The following is a 24909-nucleotide window of genomic DNA, read 5'->3' on the forward strand; positions in this document are numbered from 1 at the left end:
GGCCAAACGTTAGCGAAGAGCCGCCGACCCTTAGTTTAAAGCAAACGAAGCGCAACACCTGCGACAGCCTCGTCTTGCCACAAGCTTCACTTACCCCCGTTTTCTCCACAGGGGAAGGGCTGGTGATTTTCCATATTAGCAATTTTGTATACACCTCCTTAATCATTTTTTCTTGAAAACTTCTGTAGCGCTACCTATGTCTGTACCAGCTCCGGTCGTATTAATCTCTTCCCTGCTTAATTTCTACCAATACTTCAAACGTCTCTTGCTTATATAAACTGCTGACCGGTTAATGCTTCTTTCCACTTTAAATCCAACCACTTCAAACGAGGCGCTGCTCACTTCATCCCGTCCAAGCGCTGTTTGTTCCCTTCCTAATGATGTACCAACCAGCCCAGTCCAGAACACTCCTACTCTTACCATTTTTTCAACTAGCATCTTCAGGTAGCTCTTGCCTATTTTACAGCGTTTTCACATGGAACGTATGAATTTAGGCCAATAATTTTGTCTGTTTTTTATCTTTGCAAAAATACGAATAGATGGTTCCCCTATGGAGTAGTCACATGGGTTCTATAGGTAACTTATAGGAATTCTGGTGGTTTTATTTGGAATCTATCGGTACCAAAGGTCTCCCATAGGGGACGTCTATTTTTTCTCTTGTAGCACCAATAGACGTTGCACTGCTACCAATAGGATACAGCTTATTGCCGCTTATAGGACCAATGAAATTGTATGGGCACTATTTAGGGTCCAATAAGTACAGCTAGGAGTCATGAGGGAGGTAGTGGCCGAATACTGAGCCAGGGAGGCCAATGTCTCTTCTGGTAAGGGAGTGACTTTGTTGAAGTAAGTGGGCGTACCTAATTTGTTTGCACCTGGACTAGTATAGCCCCACTAGCTCTAGGCGATATTTTTTGCCAGTGTCAGGCGTCACTCCATGCCTGAAAATGTAGTGGACTGGAGCAGGATTCGAACTTACGACCTTCAGATTAGAAGCCGGGTGTTCTACCTCTGCTCCATGCCATTTCCCAGCCAGGTAAGGCGGAGCACTTGACCAAGTTGGCGGTCAGACCTGCGACACGGCAGAGCGTGCTAAGAATCTCTGGGTCCGGACAGGCCGCCACTGGCAACTGAACCTCCCAACGTTCAACACGCGCACCCTATCGAATGAGGCTAACTTAGCTATTTGAAGAATTATCAGGTACTGTCTCGGGTATATTGGCCTTAGTGAGGTTAGAACTGGTGAGGCTTATACAGTGTTGACTACCGGCCACGTCCTCTGCTACAGAGGTCTTCGATTTAGGAGAGAATACAGAGTAGCATTTCTATTTTATAAGGACATAGCGGGCAACATTGATGAATTCTACAGCATTAATGAGAGTGTTGCAGTCGTCGTAATAAAGCTGAAGAAAAGTAAAGAATGAAGGTAGTACAAGCCTATGGCCCAACCTCCAGCCACGATGATGAAGAAATAGAACAGTTTTATGAAGATGTTGAATTGGCAATGAGAAAGTTACAAACTCCGTATAGTGTAGTCATGGGCGACTTCAATGCAAAAGTGGGGAGAAAGCAGGCTGGTGAGCAAGCAATTGGCAACTACGGCATCGATTCTGGGAACACTAGAGGGGAGATGGTGGTAGAATTTGCGGAAAGGAATAGGCTCCGAATAATGAATATATATACCTTCTTCACGAAGACCTGCAACAGGAAGTGGACCTTGGAAAGCCCTAAGAAAGAAACAAAGACTGAAATAGATTTCAGACTCTCTGCCGATTCCAGCATATACAGGATGCAGAAGTGTTAGGAAGGGTAAAGTGCATTGACCATAGGTTAGTGAGGTCTAGGATTTCTCTCAATTTTAAGAGAGAAAGAATACAATTAGTCAGAAAGAAAGAGGCCAACCTAGACGCTGTAAGGGTAAAAGCAGACCAATTCAGGCTGGTGCTCGCAAACAAATATGCAGCTTTAGAACAGCACGATGAAGACAACATAGAGGAAATTAATGAAACCTTAACTAGGCTGATCTCATCAGCAGCAATTCAAGTGGGAGGTAAGGCACCAAGGCAACCAGTAGGTAATCTCTACCAAGTAACAAAAGATCTAATAAAGAAACCACAAAACATGAAAGTGTCCAACTCAAGAGATCAGATAGAATTCGCTGAACTGTCAAAACTGATCAACAAGAAGAAAGTAAGAGATATTCGAAAATATAACGTGGAAAAGACTGAGGAAGCAGTAAAATATGGACGCAGTATGAAATAAGTGAGAAGAAAACATGGCATAGGAAAAGGCAAAATGTATGCTCTGAAAGATAAGCATAGTAGTATCATCAGCAATTTCGATGACATAGTAAAAGCAGCGGAAGAATTCTATACTGACCTGTACAGTGCCCAAAACAGCCAAGCTACTTTCATTCAAAATAGTGATGAACCGGATACAGAGGCTCCTTCTATAGACATGACCAGGGGAAAAGCTTGTGGAGAAGATACAATAACAGTCGATTTATCCAAAGAGATGTCATGCTTGAAAAGCTTGCGGCCCTTTATACGCAATGCCTCACAACTTCAAGTGTACGAGAAAGCGGGAAGAACGCCAACATTATACTAATCCATATGAAGGGAGACGTTAAAGAATTGAGGAATTATAGAACCGTTAGCTTGCTTTCAGTATTATATAAATTATTCACGAATATATTTTCCAATAGAATCAGGACAACACTTGATTTCAGCTAAACAAGAGAACAGGTTGGCTTCAGGAAGGGATATTCTACGATGCATCATATCAATGTCATCAATCAGGTAATAGGTAAATCTGCGGAGTACAATCAACCTCTCTATATGACTTTCATAGATTATGAAAAAGCATTTGATTCAGTAGAGATACCAGCAGTCATAGAGGCATTGCGTAATCAAGGAGTACAGAAGGCATAAGTGAATATCTTGGCAAATATCTACAAGGATTCCAAAGCAACCATGGTGCTCCACAAGAGGAGTAGAATATACCTATCAAGAAAGGGGTCAGGCAAGAAGACACAGTGTCTCCAATGATAGTCAGTGCATGCTTAGAAGAAGTATTCAAGCTCTTAAACAGGGAAGGCTTAGGAGTGAGGATCAACGGCGAATATCTCAGCAACCTTTGGTTTGCAGATGACATTGTCCTATTCAGCAACAATCGGGACGAATTACAGCAAATGATGTAATTCAGCCTAACCAAGGAAGTGTAAGAGTGGGGTTGAAGATTAATATGCAGAAGACAAAGATAATGTTCAATAGCCTGGCAAGGGAACAATAATTCAGGATCGCCAGTCAGCCTGTAGGGTCTGTAAAGGAGTACGTTTATCTAGGTCAATTACTCACAGGGGACCCTTATCATGAGAAAGAAATTTACAGAAGAATAAAATTGGGTTGGAGTGCATACGGCCGGCATTGCCAAATCCTGACTGGGAGCTTACCCCTCTCGTTGAAAAGAAAGTGTACAATCATTGCATTCTACCAGTGCTAACATATGGGGCAAATACTTGGAGGTTAATAAAGAAGCTCGAGAACAAGTTAAGGACCCCACAAAGAGCGATGGAACAAAAAAAAATGTTAGGCCTAATATTAAGAGACAGGAAGAGAGTGGTGTGGATCAGAGAACAAACGGGGATAACCGATATTCTAGTTGACATTAGGCGGAATAAATGGAGCTGGGCAGGCCATGTAATGCGTAGGATGGATAACCGGTGGACCATTAGGGTTATAGAATGGATACCAAGAGAAGGGAAAAGCAGTCGAAGACGGCTGAAAACTAGGTGGGGTGCTGAGGTTAGGAAATTCGCAGGCGCAAGTTGGAATGAGCTAGCGCAAGACAGAGGTAATTGGAGATCGCAGGGAGAGGCCTTCGTCCTGCAGTGGACATAAATATAGGCTGATGATGATGATGATGATGATGATGATGATGATGATGTCGAGGCCGACCGTCAGCGTCGTCTTACCCTCTAGGAAGTAGACAACGGTGGTGCACGCCGCTGCAACGCTAGCGCCAACTTCCCCGGCGCGACGGCCAGGTTTCAAGCGCTCATCCTTGTGTTGCTATTTTTCTTCGCCTTTGTGTGTTTCCGCGCAGTAAGTTATTAAAGACGTAATGGAGGCCACCAGGCGCGTAGCCAGGGGGGGGGGGGGAGGGGGGCTGATGGGGCTTAAGCCCATCCCCCCCCCCCCCGAAATGTTTTCGTGCTGTCATGCACCACTGACCAAAACAACCACCAGGAATCTTTCTGTATTTTGTCTACCATGCCTTTTTGACACTCGAAAAGACGTTTTGGCGCGAAAATTGCGAACTCGGGCTGGATTTCGTGCAAACGCCCTTGCACCTGGAGTCACATAACGTAAGGAGCCCCAGCCGAGCACAAAGTTTCAAAGGCTTTTCGATCGCGAGCGGGCGCGTCGCGGCATCTCGCAGCGGCACGGGAATCTACAGAGCGCGTGGATTTCAATTCCGAAACTTGGTGGGTATAAAGTTCTTATACACTTTTGACGCGAAAAGTGCACGGACATTTCCAAAGGTGTGCTTCTGATTTTTAATTCTGGAAGTTTCTGGGTTTAATGTTTTTTAATGTTTAATGTTCTGGGTCACGCACTCGAACGCGCGTGTCCAAGCCATTCCAGAAATGGAAGCACGCGCTCGCAATCTTCCACACACACGAAAATATTAAATATCACCGTGACTGTCAGCTGGCATCTGATCATTTTCTCTAAACATTTTCAGGAAGCGCGCCCAATGTGATCGATACGCTGGACCAGGGCAGGCAAAGTAAAATAAGAGAAAACAGAAGAAAGTCAATGGCCTATTTAATTTGTGACAGTTCTTTCTTGCGGGCGGCAAGGTCTGGTTCTCCGTGGCGATAGGGACACTGGTCCCATGGATTTAAGCAAAGCCCCCGCTGAAAATACTGGTATTTCCAGAGCGCTTCTTCGCATGCGAGCTGATTGTGGAGATACATATCTGAAGAACCATTTGGAAAGTTGCCCCAGTAATGCCTCGTATTTAAACCAGTCGTACAAAACCAAATTATAGAAATTTGTGGTGAAATTATCAAAGAAAGCCTAGATGCAAAATTGAACGCTGCAGGCTGCTTCTCCGTACTTGCTGACGAAACGACGGATATTGCTGGAATCGAACAGCTTACTGTTTGTGCAAGGTACGTAAACAAGGATGTCAACGATATCGAAGCAAGGAAGGAAGGAACTAAAATAAGAGGTGAAAGGCAGAGAGGTTAACCAGGTTAAGTGTCCGGTTGGCTACTCTGCACAGGGGGTTGGGGTAAGGGCAGAAAAGATTAGAAAACAAAAAAAGGTTAAAAAGAAAAGAAAAAGAAACGTATCAGTGCGCACATTTTATAGTTTTTCACTAAGTCCTGTTTCTTTTAAAAAGCGTACTTGCGCTTTTAAAGCAGTTCGTTCCGACGTCGGCTGGGACCAGGGACCAAGAATTGTGGCTTCCGTAAGAGGACGGCTGTCTACCTTGTCGAGCATGGTGCTGAGGAAACGATATCGAAGTGTTTTTAGGCTTTAGCACAGGAATAGATGCCCTCTCTAATGTAGACTGCAGGTTATATGTACACGTGTACAAACTACTGCCGATTCTAGGCACCCTTCCAGTGCCACTGCCAGCGCAGAGAGATTTTCAAGCATGAGATTACTAAAAAACACCACTTGCGCTTTACAATGTCTGAGGAACGCATGGTTATGCTGGCGCTTCTATACGCCCACAGATACGTCGCCATCAACGTGTCCAAAGTTATTGAACGCTTCGCTAAACCTCCCCGCCGAGTGAAGTTTATCGTTTAGATAGCGAAGCAGCAAAAATCAATGCCTGTAAAAATATCTGTTCCTTCACGTTCCTATATAAGCTCGTAATTATGAAAACGTATGACTGTTCATTAGCTTTTAAAACCACAGAACTTTTCACCGTTTATTGTAACAGTTAGCATGATGATCAGAATTATCCTGGGAATACAAAAATTACGGGGACATCAATAACCAATTTTGACAAACCTTGCTCATTGAAAGCCCGGCACACGCGGCGTTTACCAAAAACGCGCTCGGATGTTAGGTAAATCAACTTGCCGCATCATCTGCGGCTTTCGTTTGTCCTTTTGTTTCCTTTTTAGCTACATGTTTTTACTTCTTTTTTGAAACGAAGCAATAGCCTTCTTATTATTCTAGCCACATGGTGCTGTCGAGATCGCAGCATGGCCCAAATGCATATCATGATTTCTGAGATCACAGTTTTGTTCTTGCCTGGATCGTCTGTTTTTATACTCGTATGCGTGAAGTTTGCTATATGTGACTGCGCAACATGTTTAATTGTCTTGTTTGACGCATTATATACAGTGGCGTTTCCTTAGATACGTAGATTTATTGCAGACTTATACGTATATTTAAATATCTTGTTGCGAGGTTTTGTGTATACCAAGCAGTGAACTTAGTTTCACGTGACACTTTCTTGCCGTTTATCTTGGCATTTGTATATTTCATTCTATCTTCGTATTTCTAATGTATATTTTGCGGAACTTCTGCTTTTTATATGTACTCGTCGTTGCAACTATAATTTCGGTGCAATTACAATATACGACCGGTAACATCGGCTCCTGCACAATCCATTCCAACGAAGGACAGCGTCATTGATGTTTTTCCCTGGCCGTTGCATATGTACGAAAATGTAAACAAGGTTGTTAAATGACAAAGATTCATCAAAATATTTGTCAACTTGTTCATTTTATGGCCTTTACGTTTTTCATACCAGCTGCATGCACTGCTTTGCTGGTTTCGAAGTGATATAGATCGAAAAGGTTTGCGTGATATCTTCTGTACTTATTAGATAGACAAAAAAAAAACGCGGAAGCGTTGATATCAGCTATTACTGCCACAATTTTTGGGACATACGAAGCTATTCTTTCATGAAACAAACATATAATTTACTTGTCTTGACTGTGCGTAGCGTTAAATAATTCGTTTTCAGCACCTAATATACAAAGGCATTGGCAATGGCAATGCAGTTATTATTCATGTATTTGATGCCTCGACAACTTTTATAAGGCCGCGTTGCAACTTGAGCCCCCCCCCCCCCCCAAAAAAAAAAAAAAAAATTTCAGGCTACGCCACTGGAGGCCGCGTTTGCGGGGGTAGTTTTTTACAGCGTAAGCTGTTATGGGCTCATTCCAATAGCCGTTTCGGGTCCGCCTAACCGCTATCGCCGGAAACGCAAAAAAAGTACGCTATTTTCGCCGGTATCGACCCCGCGCCCGCTGAGTGGGAGTCGGATACTCTACCACTGAGCCACGCAAGCGCTTGCTATCGGGCAGCGGAAAATACCCTAAGGCAAACGCAGAGTGAGACGACTCGAGCCTCTGCCAGTATGGTGGCGCCATCTAGGTAAGATGCCTGCAAACACAGCGTCCGCAGGCGCACATGACGATTTGCGATTCAGATGAGGCGCACAAGCTACGCACTCCCGAGCTGCCGAGCCCCCGCCATTATGGTGGCGCCTCTAGTTAAGGTGCCTGCAAACGCGGTGCGCCCGACATGTAAGTTTTGGTTGTAAGGCTTGATCGGGCTCAGCAGACTGCTGTGGAGAGAGCCATAGGGTTTCCCCACTATAATGAGAAACTCTATGGAGAGAGCATTACAAGCCGCAGCTCGCCGTCGACGCCGGGCAGACAGTTGAGATCGTTCTCGTCAAAACGAGGTGAACAGACTGTCACGAAGACCCTGTTGTGCATGGTGCCCAAATTGGAGCTACTCTTACGCCGCTCCACCAGCTTACGCTGTGACTGTGCTACGTGTGCCGCGCAGGCCTGCGACTTTTTTTTTCCGGTTTGGCTCTCGAGGAGTGCGGATGCAAGTCACACACACACTTCACATGTTTTCGATAATTTCACCGCAACCGGGCCACCTATCACCATCAAACGTGCTGAGGAGCTCCGCTATCTCATCCGACATCCGATTTGAACAGCAGAGACACCCATGCAAGCCACAGTTTTTCGGCAGTAAGCCCTGTTATTCTGACCGAGCCGTGACGCCGCGCAGGCAACGGGCGCGTCTCGACTCCCGTACGGCCGCGTTGCGCGGCGCTTGCCGCCTCGCCGAGCCCTTCCAGGGTGTACACCGTAGAAGGTGAAGAAATTGACCCAGCCGAGCTGTCCGACGGGACTTGGAAGACGGCCCTGGACATGCAACAGAGATATCGAAGCCGGACCGGTGCCGCATCGAGGCCTTTCAACGGAGAGACCTCGCCGAACGGTGATACAACACCGACGCCGCAACGACGGGCGCGCCCGCCTCCGATCGTGCGCCGTCGACCCATGCCACGCTTACCAAAGGACGATTACCAGGTGGTCTTTCAACCGAAAGGCGCCGTCAACCTGACCGAAGTTGGGCCAGATGTACTTGCGGACGTGATATGCACCGCCGCCAACCTCGACGTTCGCCAAGCACTCCCTGTTGACAAGGTGAGAATCCACCCCACCAACAACGCGATCACGGTAAGTACCCCAGACCGGCAATGGGCCGAGGCCTACTGTAACATCCCAAAGCTGCAGCATGCGCAGCATTAGCTTGATACGCCTGTGACAACGTACATCTCGGCGCCCGACAACTCGGTGCGAGGCGTGGCGCACAGGGCGTACAGCTACGAAACCGACCAAACCATCTACGTCGAGCTTTGCAACACAAATCCCGACCTGCCGATTGTGAACGCACGGAGAACGGGCACGAGTCGGCACTTCGTGATTACCTTCACCGGAGTCAAGCTCCCAAATTTTTTTCGTCACTTGGCTTTCACGTTTGAAGTTTTCAAGTTCAGAGAACGGCCGGAGGCCTGCTTCAACTGGAGGAAGCTGGGGCATCGAACAGACGTATGCCCTCAACCCCGACCGAAAGAACCGAGATGCCGGTGGTGTGGCGAGGAACAGCCTCCGTCATCCAACGGCGAAAAACCAGCCTGCACTCCGTCCTGCATCGTATGCGGCGGAGACCACCCGACTGGCAGCAGGAGCTGCCAGTACCTCATCATCATCATCATCATCATAATCATCATCATAATCATAATCATCAGCCTATATTTTATGTCCACTGCAGGACGAAGGCCTCTCCCTGCGATCTCCTATTACCCCTGTCTTGCACTAGCGTATTTCAACTTGCGCCTGCAAATTTCCTAACTTCGTCAACCCATCTGGTTTTCTGCCGACCTCGACTGCGCTTCCCTTCTCTTGGTATCCATTCTGTAACCCTAATGGTCCACCGGTTATCCATCCTATGCATTACATGGCCTGCCCAGCTCCATTTCTTCCGCTTAATGTCAACTAGAATATCGGCTATCCCCGTTTGTTCTCTGATCCACACCGCTCTCTTCCTGTCTCTTAACGTTAGTCCTAAGATTTTTCGTTCCATCGCTCTTTGTGCGGTCCTTAACTTGTTCTCGAGCTTCTTCGTTAACCTCCAAGTTTCTGCCCCATATGTTAGCACCGGTAGAATGCAATGATTGTACACTTTTCTTTTCAACGACAGTGGTAAGCTCCCAGTCAGGATTTGGTAATGCCTGCCGTGTGCACTCCAACCCCATTTTATTCTTCTGTAAATTTCTTTCTTGTGATCATGTTCCCCTGTGAGTAATTGACCTAGATAAACGTACTCCTTTACAGACTCTAGTGGCTGACTGGCGATCCTGAATTCTTGCTCTCTTGCCAGGCTATTGAACATTATCTTTGCCTTCTGCATATTCATCTTCAACCCAATTCTTACACTTTCTCGATTAAGGTCATTAATCATTTGTTGTAATTCGTCTCCATTGTTGCTGAATAGGACAAGGTAATCTGCAAATCGAAGGTTGCTGAGATATTCGCCGTTGATCCTCACTCCTAAGCCTTCCCAGTCTAAGAGCTTGAGTACTTCTTCTAAGCATGCAGTGAATAGCATTGGAGAGATTGTGTCTCCTTGCCTGACCCCTTTCTTGATAGGTAACTTTCTACTTTTCTTGTGGAGAACCAAGGTAGCTGTGGAATCCTTGTAGATGTTTGCTAAGATATTCACGTATGCCTCCTGTACTCCTTGATTACGCAATGCATCTATGACTGCTGGAATCTCTACTGAATCAAATGCCTTTTCATAATCTATGAAAGCCATGTAGAGAGGTTGATTGTACTCCGCAGATTTCTCGATTACCTGATTTATGACATGGATATGATCCATCGTAGAATATCCCTTCCTGAAGCCAGCCTGTTCTCTTGGTTCTGAAGTCAAGTGTTGCCCTGATTCTATTGGACATTATCTTGGTGAATATTTTATACAATACTGAAAGCAAGCTAATGGGTCTATAATTCTTCAGTTCTTTAACGTCTCCCTTCTTATGGATTAGTATAATGTTGGCGTTCTTCCAGCTCTCTGGTACACATGAAGTTGTGAGGCATTGCATATAAAGGGCCGCAAGCTTTTCAAGCATGATATCTCCTCCATCTTTGATTAAATCTGCTGTTATTCCATCTTCTCCATCAGCTTTTCCCCTGGTCATGTCTTTCAAGGCCCTTCTAACTTCAGCGCTAGTTATAGAAGGAGCCTCTGTATCCGGTTCATCACTATTTTGAATGAAAGTAGCTTGGCTGTTTTGGGCACTGTACAGGTCAGTATAGAATTCTTCCGCTGCTTTTACTATGTCATCGAAATTGCTGATGATACTACTATGCTTATCTTTCAGTGCATACATCTTGCCTTGTCCTATGCCAAGCTTTCTTACTGATTTAATGCTGCGTCCATATTTTACAGCTTCCTCAATCTTTCCCACGTTATAATTTCGAATATCCCTTAGTTTTTTCTTGTTGATTAGTTTTGACAGTTCAGCCAATTCTATCTGATTTCTTGAGTTGGACATTTTCATCTTCTGTCGTTTCTTTATTAGGTCCTTTATTTCTTGGGAGAGCTTACCTACTGGTTGCCTTGGTGCCCTACCTCCCACTTCAATTGCTGCTTCTGATATCAACCTAGTTACGGTTTCATTCATTACCTCTATGTTGTCATTATCCTCCTTTTCTAAGGCTGCATATTTGTTTGCAAGCACCAGCCTGAATTGGTCTGCTTTTACCCTTACTGCCTCTAGGTTGGCCTGTTTCCTCTTGACTAATTTCACTCTCTCTCTCTTCAAATTGAGAGAAATCCTAGACCTCACTAACCTATGGTCACTGCACTTAACCTTACCTAACACTTCTACATCCTGCACTATGCTTGGATCGGCAGAGAGTATGAAATCTATTTCATTCCTTGTTTCTACATTAGGGCTTTTCCAGGTCCACTTCCTGTTGCTGCGCTTCCTGAAGAAGGAATTCATTATTGAAGCCTATTCCTTTCCGCGAATTCTACTAACATCTCTCCTCTTGCATTCCTAGAATCGATGCCGTAGTTGCCAATCGCTTGCTCACCAACCTGCTTTTTCCCCACTTTTGCATTGAAGTCGCCCATGACTAAATGATACTGAGTTTGCACCTTTCTCATTGCTAGTTCAAGATCTTCATAAAACTGTTCTATTTCTTCATCATCGTGGCTAGAAGTTGGGGCATAGGCTTGGACTACCTTCATTTTGTACCTCCTATTCAGCTTTACTACGACGACTGCTACCCTCTCATTAATGCTGTAGAATTCATCAATGTTGCCCGCTATGTTGTTATGCACTAGAAATCCTACCCCGGATTCTTTCTTATCTGGAAGACCTCTGTAGCAGAGGACGTGGCCGTTAGTCAGCACTGTGTAAGCCTCACCAGTTCTTCTAACCTCACTAAGGCCAATAATATCCCAGGAAATGCCTGATAATTCTTCAAATAGTCCTGCTAAGCTAGCCTCACTCGAGACGGTGCGCGTGTTGAACGTTGCCAGGTTCAGTTTCCATTGGCGGCTTGTCTTGACCCAGAGATTCTTAGCACCCTCTGCCGCGTAGCAGGTCTGACCGCCGCCTTGGTCAGGTGCTCCGCAGCGACTGGGAACTGAGGGCCATGGGTTAATTGTCGGAGTCATGAGGGAGGTAGTGGCCGAATACTGCACCAGGGAGGCCAATTCCTGTTCTGGTGAGGGATTGACTTTGATGAAGCTCAGTGGGCCTTCCTAGTTTGGTTGCACCTGAACTAGTATAGCCCCACTAGCTCTCGGCGATATATTTTTTTTCTTGCCGGTGTCAGGCACCACTCCATGCCTGAAAATGTGGTGGACTGGAGTAGGATTCGAACTTACGACCTTCACATTTGAAGCAAGGTATTCTACCTCTGCTCCACGCCAGTATCTCATTTATCCAAAAAAAGCAGTCCGCCAAGTCGTCCAACGCCAACATCACGCCGTCGCCACGTGGAGGACCAGAAAACTACAAGGAGGTGTCGACAAGAACGGCGAGACCAAAGGAGTGGGATCAAGTGAGCAGCCAGAGCCGATCCGAATCCTTTCCGCCTCTGCGCCGCCGGAGCGCAAGCGGGAAGGACCGGTCGGCATCCCGGCCACGTGGAGACTGCTCGAGCTCCAAGAGCACACATGTCGCCTGAGGACCAGCCAAGCCTCAGCCGAAACTCCGGAACAAGCTGCCCCAAAATCAACAGGTATAGGAGCTGGTAGAGCAAATGAAATTACTCCAACAACAATTAGCTGCAGGTAATCACAAAATTCGACAATTAGAAAGTAGACGTACGTCTACTATCGCCCCCAGCACAAAAAACGCGAGCGAGATCACCGCTTGTGTTAGGCGTGGAGCGGAGGCAGAAAATGACATGGAAGTAGATGGCGCGTGCCGCACTAAACGAAAGGCGGAAGGTCCCGCCGCAGAACCCGTGGAGAGCACCGCCGAGCCACACCCTAGAATTTCAAAACTCTAACGCGTGATCAAGACCATGGTTGCTGAGCAAGCCACCGAAAACGAACAGCTGGTAGAGAGCATTGCCGCTCTTAGCTCCGCCATGACCGCGGTTATGTCGCACATCAGATTAACCGCGGCACAATTTCAACCTCGTCCTCAACTTCAGTTTCAGGTGGTACACCGCCTGCACCGACGCCACAGCCGAACATTCTGCACAATTCGGTAGCTCAACGCGTTGCCGGACGGCCCGCAATAACTCCTAGCGCGACTTCACCGCGCATTGAACCCTACAAACAAACGTGATGCCCAACGCACCAATCGTAATCTGGCAATGGAATTGCAGAGGTTTCAGCCGTAAACGCCGGTCTCTGGAATACACCCTTCAAGATCACCAAACCAAACGTGATATACTTGCCCTCCAGGAAACTGGCATAAATGCGAAATTATCAGGTTTTGCGGCTTATAACGAAATCACCTCTCGAGACATCTCTCCGGTCACGGCGATCATGGTGAACAGAAACCTGACCGCAAAACAATTAGACGTAGAATTCACGGCGGTGTCATACACCTTCCTTGAAATCATGCCAAAACGACGATCCGACCAAAGGCTCTACATTCTAAACGTTTATAGCCCCCTAGGGATAAAATCCTAGCAGTAGCTACACTCCTAGGCAAGGCATATAAAGCTGCAAAGCTTGCACAACTCCCGTGGTGCTCGGAGATTTTAATGCGCATCACTCGGCCTGGGACTATCGAAAATGTGAGAACAAGGGTACTAAACTCTGGGAGGCCGCCCAAGGCTTCGGTTTTACCCTTCTGGTTGACCCTGAAACACCAACCCGCATAGGCAATAGCGTTAGTCAAAACCAGTGTGTCGGAACGAAATTTTTTTCTGCTCTGGTTTTAGCTTCGCACCACTGAAAAAAGTTCCGTTCCGGTTCTGCTCCAAAACGAAAAAAAAATTATGCGTAACGGTTTATAACTGTATTGGTTCGCATGAAAAAATTTTCGAAGCAAAGCAACGATAAAAACATAGTATTAATTTTTCTCAATAAGTGAATTCTGAATTCTCAGATCATGCTGAATACCTTGAGTCAACGCACTGAGCATGATCACAGAAGCAGCACGTCATCGAGTGTACTCGCCGTAATTCGAGACCGCTGTTCCGATAAAACGAACTTAAACGAACACAAACGAAGCATAAAACTTGGGTAATAAATCGTTGTACCCGTAGAAAACGAAAGGCTAGTTATTAGCGTGCAAGCCCTGGGTATTGCTACGATGCCGACCTGCTAGTGCACCGAACGGTAGGCTTAGATTAGGGGAGCGTTCGACCCGCTATCACTCGCACTAGGCCTGCCTGAAATAAGCGCTTATGCGGACACCTGAGATACGCGCTAATTCTGACGCTGCCTGACGTCGGTTGTCTCGGAGTGCTGACCGTCCCCTTCAACCGAAAACTGATCGAAAATATTTTTGTTTCACTCCGAAACAAAATAATAAATAACGTTTCGGTTACGTTTCCGTTCCGGTCAAAAATATCGTTTGTTTTGTTCTTCGTTTTTGTTTTCATTCCGTTCCGACACACTGGTCAAAACACACAGCCTGATTTAACCTTCATCTGAAACATAGACAATGCCATCTGGGAGAATACGGAACTTAAAATTGGGAGTGATCATTGCATTTTCTCCGTTAAGGTGCCCTCCAGAGGCTACAAACGGAAAAAGCTAAATCTTAAGCACACTAAATGGTACGTTTTCCGGTATGTTCGGACCATTTCTTCGTCACTAAGCAGTGTTTTATTCCACACGCAGTGAACAAGTTGGCGGCTGATCACGGTGCATGCGTACTGGACTCATCGACGAATCTACGTCTCGGTAACCGCTGATTGGTTGGGAAAGAGACGGATCAAGCTGCGCAGACCTGCGTCACTTTGACGCGACGTGTTCATCAAGCCACGGCAGGAGAAACTCCCACCGACGCATCCAGGCAGCGGCAGCGACGGGCCATTTCTTCGTCACTAAGCAGTGTTTTATTCCACATGCAGGTTGGTGTATTTTAATTCTGTATTATTTTTATAATCTTACGTTGCTGCCGCTACCAGGCTACTTTAGTAATTGTATTTACTAGTATGGACACGATGTCCGACACATCCATTTGTCTCGCATGCAAAGAAGAGCTTCCTGATGACAGCCAGTCCGCTCATTGCACAGGCTGTGAATTTAACTACCATTACGGCAGTTGCTCTGGTGGCTGTGAGAAATCAGGGAAAAACAAAGAAGCCAAAGACAGTTGGAAGTGTCCAACCTGCGTCGTACGTAGAAAGAGAGGCAACAAGCCGGCGGCTAAGCCACCAAAAGAACAGGAATGTGAACATGCAAGCGAACTGGCTGCCATCAACGCAAAACTAACTGTTCTACTAAAAATGAAAGTGCAAGTTGACATGGTTGCTACCCTGCATACGACGCTGAAAGGTGTCGAAGCATCTGTGCAATTAATTTCGAACAAATACGATGATATACTCAACAATCAAAAACGTCAGGACAAAAACATTGAAAATATTGCAAAACGGCTCAATCACATGGAAGCTAATCGGGCCGATTTTGAGGTTGCCAGTCTGAAGGTGCAGTTGAATGATCTGGAACAGTACGGCAGGTGCCAAAACATGAAAATTCATGGCCTGAATCGTTGTGAAAACGAAAATGTGCTCACAGTTGTTAATGAGATGGCAACTGAACTTCACCTTGACCGAATCACTCCGAGTGACATAGATGGCCTTCACACACTCTCTGAAAAACGCGACAAACCGCCGGTCATCTTGGCACGTTTTGTCAGCCGCACAGTAAAGGAAAAATGGCAAGCTAAATCTAAGGCGCTGAGACAAAAGCGGGGAGGCGTGCATTTCTACGATAACCTAACGGCTTTCAACAAACGGCTGCTCTGGCTGACGCGCACGAAAGGTGCTGAAGGCGGTTGGCAGTCAAATGGCAAGGTGTTCACTCCAAAACAAGCGGGTGATAGAGCTATCGTTATTAAATGCGAGAAAAATCTTGGAAAAATTAGATAGCTCGCCTACATTGCTATTTTCCCTCACTTTCCGTAAATCATGGCTGCCTTTGAAGTGCACTCGTTCAATACAGGTGTCAAAGTTTACCGAGAAACCATTAAACTTCGTTCTCTCTATTTCACTTGAATACCCGTAGTCTGAGGAACACATTCGATGAACTAATTCGATGAACGAGGTTACCAATACCTTAACGACCTTCGTGAAGCGTTTGATGTTATAGCTTTTACGGAAACCTAGTATGCTGATAATTGTGATGTCCCAAGCATTATAACTATACAAACGTTTCCTTGTCTCGAACACAGAAACGTGGAGGTGGGCTATGTGCGTATATGAAAATAGGTATTGCTCATTCTATCATATCTGAATTTTGTGTGATTAGTTCGGACATCGAACCCCTGGCATTGCTAGTTAATAACCATGTTATAATTACTGTGTACCGCCCGCCATCCGGTTCCATTACTGAATTTTGTCAATTCCATGAAGAGACATTCGACTATGCAATGATAAATAACCTAAAGGCTATTTACATTGGCGATATAAACATTAATTTACTGTCTAATTAAAAGTTATCTGTCGATTTTCTTGACATGATGCACAGTCATGGCTTCGAAAATTGCATAACCTCTCCGACAAGAATAACAAATAATACAGAAAGTCTTTTAGACGTTTGTCTCACGAATGATAGAAGTGACAATATTTTCGCAGGTACCCTAGGTTTGAGCGATCACATGCCCATTGCCTGCGTATTTCCTTCTCACGCAATCCACAAAGCCTACTTTATTCAGGAAGATTGAAGACTTACTTTCGAGATGTTGCATGCAGCACTGACTGGAGCAATGCGACTGAAGAGACAGACCCAAACACCGCATTTAAATTGTTCGTGGATATTTTCACGGTAATATACGGGGTGTCCCCGCTATCACGCAGCACGATTTAAAAAAAGAGGAACGGTGTTACGCGAAGCCAACCTACTGCGTATTGTTTCCAGTACAGTGGAGTATGCGCCAGTAATTTTTTCATTGCTGAGATTTAATTAAATAATTGTAATTAATTATCTAACTCGTGAAGTACCGTCCTAATTATCAAAGTGTCAATGAGAAAGTTGTAGAGCAACATGAAAAACTCCCGATACAGCTTTCTGTTGCCAATACGGGCTACATAAATGTGTTTTTCCGAGTGTGAAAGAAGCCCGCGAATACACGCAAAGTGCCTGGAGCGGCCAGTCGTGCGGCAATTCTGCGTGTATTCGCGGGCTTCTTTCACACTCGGAAAAATACATTTATGTAGCACGTGTTGAGCAACAGAAAGCTGTATCGGTAGTTTTTCTTGGGAACAATTTGGGAACAATTTAGTTTTTCATGGGAATTTTGGGAACAATACGGTGGATACATTCAGAGACCATTTCTTTAAACTCATTTATATTACAAGTTGTGCTTCTGAAATCATCGAAGTAGAAATCAAGCATATTAAGAATACATTCGTCCGCAGCACAACAAAAACTGGTTGTAAATGAACACTGTTTTGGCGGTATAGGTAGACATTTGACAAGCTCGACAAGACGGCTTTGTGATCAGAAATCCCGTTTGTGACTTCACAGGTTATCGTCTTTCTGATGGCACCACTTACAAAAAATAACTCTAGAATTGACCCTAATGCTCCTTGTACTCTCGTGAAGTTATTTGCCATTTGCAGTAAGTCAAACATGAACACAATATCAAACATTGTGCTATCAACACTGTGGGCAAAACGCAATGAAGAGGTGTACCAATCAATGTTGGGTAAATTAAAGTCTCTTGCCAGTAGTATTGTGTCATCCGATCTTACATGACAGTTGAAGTATTCCTTTAAGTTCTCAAGGATCGCAACAGAAGACCTTGGACGCTTATAAACAACGCCAAGGATAGCGCGTGCTTTGTTGATGTATGCCTTGCAATAGACAGCTTAAATACCTTGGGCATCAGGCATTCTAAAAGGTTGTATTGATGATTTAAACAAAATGCCATCCCTCTACCTCTACAGTCTCGGTCGCCGCGGAAGACCTTAGAGCTCTTAGGAACAAATTCACTATAAAATATTTCGCTGCTCAACCGTCTCCGTAAGCATGTCAACTGAATGGCGTGGTGTGAGCTGTTCAGCGTACACCATGCCTTCCACGCCGTCCTGAACAGCGTACACCCCGCCATTAGGTTCACGTACGAAACAGAGATATAAATAATGCTTTGCCTTTTCTGGATGTCCTTGTGCGCCGGGCCTGTAATGGCAGTTCGGAGGCGACAGTGTACCTACCGCAAGCAGTGTGACGCCGAATATTTTCACCCTTTCGCTAGCATCACCCGACCGAACACAAACGCTCCATTGTAAGAACTTTATCACGTTGTGATGTGCACATGGCACGTCCTGCAGTGGACATGAATATGGGCTGATGATGATGATGCAGTGTGCTAGAGCAAACAGTTGCGGCTACAAGAAGTAGAAGATGTGCTTGATGCATGAAAACGACGCCATTATCCCAGGACGTTTATTAACGACAGCCAGAAGATAATGCAGAGGTGAAGGGTGAGTTAGTCGCGAGTGATGGCAGCGTCTATTGTATCTATTCCCCATGTCCAGGGTGCGTCAGGCACTGTTCGGAGAGCTTTGCGTCCGCTGGGCATACAAACTGTTTTTAAACCCCATTATACGTTGGGGAATGTGTTCACGAAACCGAAAGACGGCACCCCTGCGGGCGATTAGAGCGGGGTCATCTAAAAATACCGATGCGGGGATTGTGACACGAATTACTCGTACATTGGTGAAACGGGCAGAAGAAGGGCAAAAAGATTGAAAGAACACAAAGGAGACGTTGCCAAGGCCACTGATGCAACGCGTTCTAAGACGGAACTTGAACACTGCTGGACGACAGGGCACAGTTTCGACCTCGACAATGCGACGACACTGGCCCGAGAGCATAAGTTGGGGAAAAGAAAACTCCTGGAATCCTGGTTCCTCCGACGGGGCGCATTGGCGCGCAGAACGCGCGCGGTGTCCGTTACTGCAGCAGGCGCCTCTGGCGGCGGCTCGGCAGGTTTCGACCAGCCACGCCCCGGCAAGTGTTGAGTGTGAGTGAGTGAAAAACATTTATTGTCGCTATATACAGAAAGAGTTTGGGTCGAGCCAGAAGGGCCCGCCCTTCTGGCTCGACCAAAGTCTAGGAGGGGTTCCGATTCCAGGACCCACGTGGCTTTTGCGGCAGCCCGGTCTCGGTCCACCAGGGCAAGTTGGTCCTGTATGGTCGAGCAGCCGAGCAGGGCAGCATCCCAGAACTCTCGGGAAGGATGGGGGTGGGGGGGGGGGGGTAGGCCGGGTTGTTGGGGCATGCCCACACCGTGTGGTAGGTGTCCGCGGAAACGTTCCCACAGTGCGGACACTCGCCTGACAAACCTGAATGAAAATGCTTGAGTACAGCCGGGCACAGTACTGTGTTTGTATAGAGGCGCAGGAGCCAGCGCTCCTCTATCTTCGTGAGGCCGTTACACGGGGGCGGATACCGGCCGTGAGAAGTTTGGTAGAAAATAGAAATTCCTAGGATATTAATAGCCGGATTTAAATCCTGGTCCTGTATACGCGACGGATGAGGCGATGCCCGGTAGTTAAGCGCGCGGGCGGTAGCGTCTGCTTAGTGATGCCACGGCTGCTGATTTATCAGTAGATCTACTGATCTTTAAAATTTTCTGCTGATTCAGTGATGAAGCGCTTGAATCTACTGATTTTCTTGCTTTTCTACTGAAACGAAAGCAAAAGCTGCTACTTTTTCAGTACAGAGTTTATATTAATGTGATGCCATCTAGCGAGCGAAAAATAAAACGCCGGTTGGCGCCGAGGTTAACATATATTCTTGCATTTCCAGACTCTCAAACGTTGCGCTACCTCTGTCTTTGAGCAAATTGGGGAAAAGGTGAGGTAGCGAATTTGTGAACATGGGTGCACTACCGTACCCCACAACTATGAAACTATAACAATGAAACCAAAACTATCGAACCAGAAACAATGACTCTTTTCATGCGGCGCTTCGAGCGCCTACTCTGTTCTGTAGGAGAATAGGACCCCACTTACTTATGTTTTAGTTTATATGCGTAAGCTATAAGGGACTCATGTTTTCTTATTTCTGGATCATCGTCCACTGCAGCACGAAGGCCTCTCCCAGCGATCTCCAATTACCCCTGTCTGGAAGATACTATACTCTCAAGCTTTCAGGTACTAACTACCATCTGACACCTTTGAAAAGGCCATTGGAGGACTTCACTGTTCTTAAATTTGTGCTTGAGAATGGCTCTCCGGATGCCCGGGTTTTTCAAAAGTATCGCCAAGAATATCGGGGTCGATTTTTGTACTATTTCTTAGAAGCTACAATACTACAACAGAGTACTAATAGAAGCGCTGAAATCGTGGGCTCCTAAACTGAGTGAAAAAATTGAAATTAAATATCTACTGATTTCTACTGATTTTTCGCGAAAAAATCTACTACTATTTTTTATGTGTCGTGGCAACACTGGTCTGCTACCTCATTTCCCTCGATCCGCTCATGTCCTGGGGCCCAGATAACAGTACGCCGGGTCGGGTAACCCTGGTACTCACATCAGTGAAGAATTTTAAAGGCACGATGCGGAATCAGTCCCTGCTCCAGATTGCGACAGGCTCCCCTAGAGTCGGTGATGATGACACGGGAAGCTGGATCCGCGGCGGCTAGCGCGATGGCGACTTCCTCCGCGTGTGTTATGTTAGGGGCACAGAAAGTGAGGTCCTGTACTGGTTCGTTTTGGTGGATGACAGCTGCCGTATACCAGCCCCCGTGGTGCGGGCCAGCTGCATCGGTGTAGAATACCCCCACCCGGGTGCCGTACGGCTTGGAAATGGACGCCGCGCGCGCGAGGCGGCGGCCATCGTGGGCATCCTTGGTAATGTTGCTGGGGAGGGGTCGTACCAGTAGTGCGAAGCCCCAGGCTTCAGGCAAGGAGACCCGCTCCTCCCGTTGAGTTGTGTAAGCGATGTTGTAAGCGAAACATTGGCGGAAGCGGCAGCATCGAAGAAGCATCGTCCAAGTAACAACCTGCCTTTTTGCAGATAACGTCGGCTGTCCTGTGACGTCGCTGCCGTGCTTGCTTCAATCTTTGTGGGCGTAGCTCAGCGAGCGTCTCTGCTGCAAGCCCTCTTTGTCCGGATCACGCCGCAGTCTTCATCAAGCGCCACCGTCGAAGAGCAAGCTATAAAGCAGTGGAAATCGAGGCCTGCTTTCACATTGGTGGCAGCGGCAGCATCGAAGAAGCATCCAAGTAACAACCTGCCTTTTTGCAGATAACGTCGGCTGTCCTGTGACGTCACTGCCGTGCTTGCTTCAATCTTTGTGGGCGTAGCTCAGCGAGCGTCTCTGCTGCAAGCCCTCTTTGTCCGGATCACGCCGCAGTCTTCATCAAGCGCCACCGTCGAAGAGCAAGCTATAAAGCAGTGGAAATTGAGGCCTGCTTTCACATTGGCGGCAGCGGCAGCATCGAAGAAGCATCATCCAAGTAACAACCTGCCTTTTTGCAGATAACGTCGGCTGTCCTGTGACGTCGCTGCCATGCTTGCTTCAATCTTTGTGGGCGTAGCTCAGCGAGCGTCTCTGCTGCAAGCCCTCTTTGTCCGGATCACGCCGCAGTCTTCATCAAGCGCCACCGTCGAAGAGCAAGCTATAAAGCAGTGGAAATCGAGGCCTGCTTTCACATTATCGGCAGCGGCAGCATCAAAGAAGCATCATCCAAGTAACAACCTGCCTTTTTGCAGATAACGTCGGCTGTCCTGTGACGTCGCTGCCGTGCTTGCTTCAATCTTTGTGGGCGTAGCTCAGCGAGCGTCTCTGCTGCAAGCCCTCTTTGTCCGGATCACGCCGCAGTCTTCATCAAGCGCCACCGTCGAAGAGCAAGCTATAAAGCAGTGGAAATCGAGGCCTGCTTTCACATTGGCGGCAGCGGCAGCATCGAAGAAGCATCCAAGTAACAACCTGCCTTTTTGCAGATAACGTCGGCTGTCCTGTGACGTCGCTGCCGTGCTTGCTTCAATCTTTGTGGGCGTAGCTCAGCGAGCGTCTCTGCTGCAAGCCCTCTTCGTCCGGATCACGCCGCAGTCTTCATCAAGCGCCACCGTCGAACAGCAAGCTATAAAGCAGTGGAAATCGAGGCCTGCTTTCACATTAGCGGCAGCGGCAGCATCGAAGAAGCATCCAAGTAACAACCTGCCTTTTTGCAGATAACGTCGGCTGTCCTGTGACGTCACTGCCGTGCTTGCTTCAATCTTTGTGGGCGTAGCTCAGCGAGCGTCTCTGCTGCAAGCCCTCTTTGTCCGGATCACGCCGCAGTCTTCATCAAGCGCCACCGTCGAAGAGCAAACTATAAAGCAGTGGAAATCGAGGCCTGCTTTCACATTGGCGGCAGCGGCAGCATCGAAGAAGCAGCATCCAAGTAACAACCTGCCTTTTTGCAGATAACGTCGGCTGTCCTGTGACGTCACTGCCGTGCTTGCTTCAACTCAGATGCTCGCCTACCAAGTCGGAGTTGCTTGTACGCAGACCCACGCAGAAGGGCCGAAGGCCATATTCAACAGACTTCGATTACAATCAGGAAATTACCGTACGAACCAATTCGGGACACGCCATCCCGTGCGTCGACAAAATCAGAGTCTTGGGTATGATAGTAGAGACTAAAGACGTCAATGCCTCTACGGTTCAGAAGCTCATCACCAAGACTAACAACGCTATCGGGCTCATCAGAAGAATTGCCAATAGACACAGGGGCCTGAAGGAACATAATCTCGTCAAACTCATACACGCGTTCGTCACCTGTCACTTCGCATGCGTTGCGGCAATGCTCAATTGGTCAAGATCCGAAAGAGACAGACTCAATGCGCAAATCAGAAAGGTCACCAAGCAAGCCCTCGGCATTCCGACCAGCACCAGCAACGAGAAGCTGGGGCACCTGGGTATGCACAACACCCTGGAAGAAATTGCCGAGGCCCAGCAGCGCGCCAGCTTGCTAGGCTTTCGACGACGCCTCCGGGGCGCACAATCCTAGCGAAGCTGGGCTTTGCTCAAGGAAACATAGAAAAAGACTTTGAGGACCTCCCACGGGACATCCGCGCTAAGATCACGGCGACCTATACCCAGAAACGTACACCCCGAAAACAACAGGGGCAGACGACAAACGAGAGGACAATTCCTCCTTAACCAAGCCTTGGCAAACCGCGAAAGCTCAGCTTTTGTGGACGCGGCGGCATACGCGGGAAACAAAGCTTTCGCAGTGGCGATGGTGGACGGCTGCGGATCCACAAGACATGCAGCCACGGTAATCGCAAGGAAGCCTGAACAGGCTGAACAGGTTGCGATCGCCGTTGCGCTGACCAATGACAATATTTCTTACATCTACAGTGACTCCATAGCCGCAATTAGAGCTTTTCAAAAGGGCACGGTCTGCGCACTGGCTCTAAGAATTGTCACAAAGAAAGAGATTAAGCACCACGTCATATACTGGTTCCCGGCACACTTAGGACCAAAGATCGGCGACGTCCCCAACCTTAACGAGGCGGCACACGAGGCTGCGCGCGCGCTTACAGACCGCGCGGCTTCACCCGACCACTTGGAGAACAAGGACGCCCCCACTACATACAATGAAATCACTAAACACTACTACCTACAACGTAGAGAGTTTAGCACGCCACACCGCACGCTCACTCGAGCTCAAGCGGTTACTCTCAGAATGCTACAAACAGACACATACCCCACGCAAAACAGACTACACCACTACATGCCTGAGCTCTATGACAAGTCTTATTGCACCAATTGTAATACATCCCTTAACGTCTATCATTTACTCTGGCCGTGCTTGCAAGCTCACATAAACTCCGAACCGGACAAGCGCAAGTTTGAAGAAGCAATTCGGAGCGAAGAACTCGCTCCCCAACTCTGGGCCGTCCAGCAGGTCCACGACGCCGCCAGGAAGGTCAACCTCCCGGTTCCGTCGTGGGAGACGCCCGCTCCATGAGAGCCCCAAAGCTCTCGTGGCCTGAAGACCTATAATAAAGTTGATTTCCTTCCTTCCTTCAATCTTTGCGGGCGTAGCTCAGCGAGCGTCTCTGCTGCAAGCCCTCTTTGTCCGGATCACGCCGCAGTCTTCATCAAGCGCCATCGTCGAAGAGCAAGCTATAAAGCAGTGGAAATCGAGGCCTGCTTTCTCATTGGCGCAGCGGCAGCATCGAAGAAAGCATCCAAGTAACAACCTGCCTTTTTGCAGATAACGTCGGCTGTCCTGTGACGTCGCTGCCGTGCTTGCTTCAATCTTTGTGGGCGTAGCTCAGCGAGCGTCTCTGCTGCAAGCCCTCTTTGTCCGGATCACGCCGCAGTCTTCATCAAGCACCACCGTCGAAGAGCAAGCTATAAAGCAGTGGAAATCGAGGCCTGCTTTCTCATTGGCGGCAGCGGCAGCATCGAAGAAGCATCACCCAAGTAACAACCTGCCTTTTTGCAGATAACGTCGGCTGTCCTGTGACGTCGCTGCCGTGCTTGCTTCAATCTTTGTGGGCGTAGCTCAGCGAGCGTCTCTGCTGCAAGCCCTCTTTGTCCGGATCACGCCGCAGTCTTCATCAAGCGCCACCGTCGAAGAGCAAGCTATAAAGCAGTGGAAATCGAGGCCTGCTTTCACATTGGCGGCAGCGGCAGCATCGAAGAAGGCATCATCCAAGTAACAACCTGCCTTTTTGCAGATAACGTCGGCTGTCCTGTGACGTCAGCTGCCGTGCTTGCTTCAATCTTTGTGGGCGTAGCTCAGCGAGCGTCTCTGCTGCAAGCCCTCTTTGTCCGGATCACGCCGCAGTCTTCATCAAGCGCCACCGTCGAAGAGCAAGCTATAAAGCAGTGGAAATCGAGGCCTGCTTTCACATTGGCGGCAGCGGCAGCATCGAAGAAGCATCCAAGTAAC

The 24909-nt window shown here is 47.5% G+C and overlaps 1 pseudogene; it reads left to right on the top strand.

Moving 5' to 3' along the window:
* Positions 1-8344: 8344 nt before the first annotated feature.
* LOC119459358 (uncharacterized) overlaps positions 8345-24909 on the top strand; it is a 32247-nt pseudogene continuing 15682 nt past the window's right edge.

Source organism: Dermacentor silvarum, chromosome 7 (genome assembly GCF_013339745.2).
Source record: "Dermacentor silvarum isolate Dsil-2018 chromosome 7, BIME_Dsil_1.4, whole genome shotgun sequence".
Taxonomy (NCBI): Eukaryota; Metazoa; Arthropoda; class Arachnida; order Ixodida; family Ixodidae; genus Dermacentor; species Dermacentor silvarum.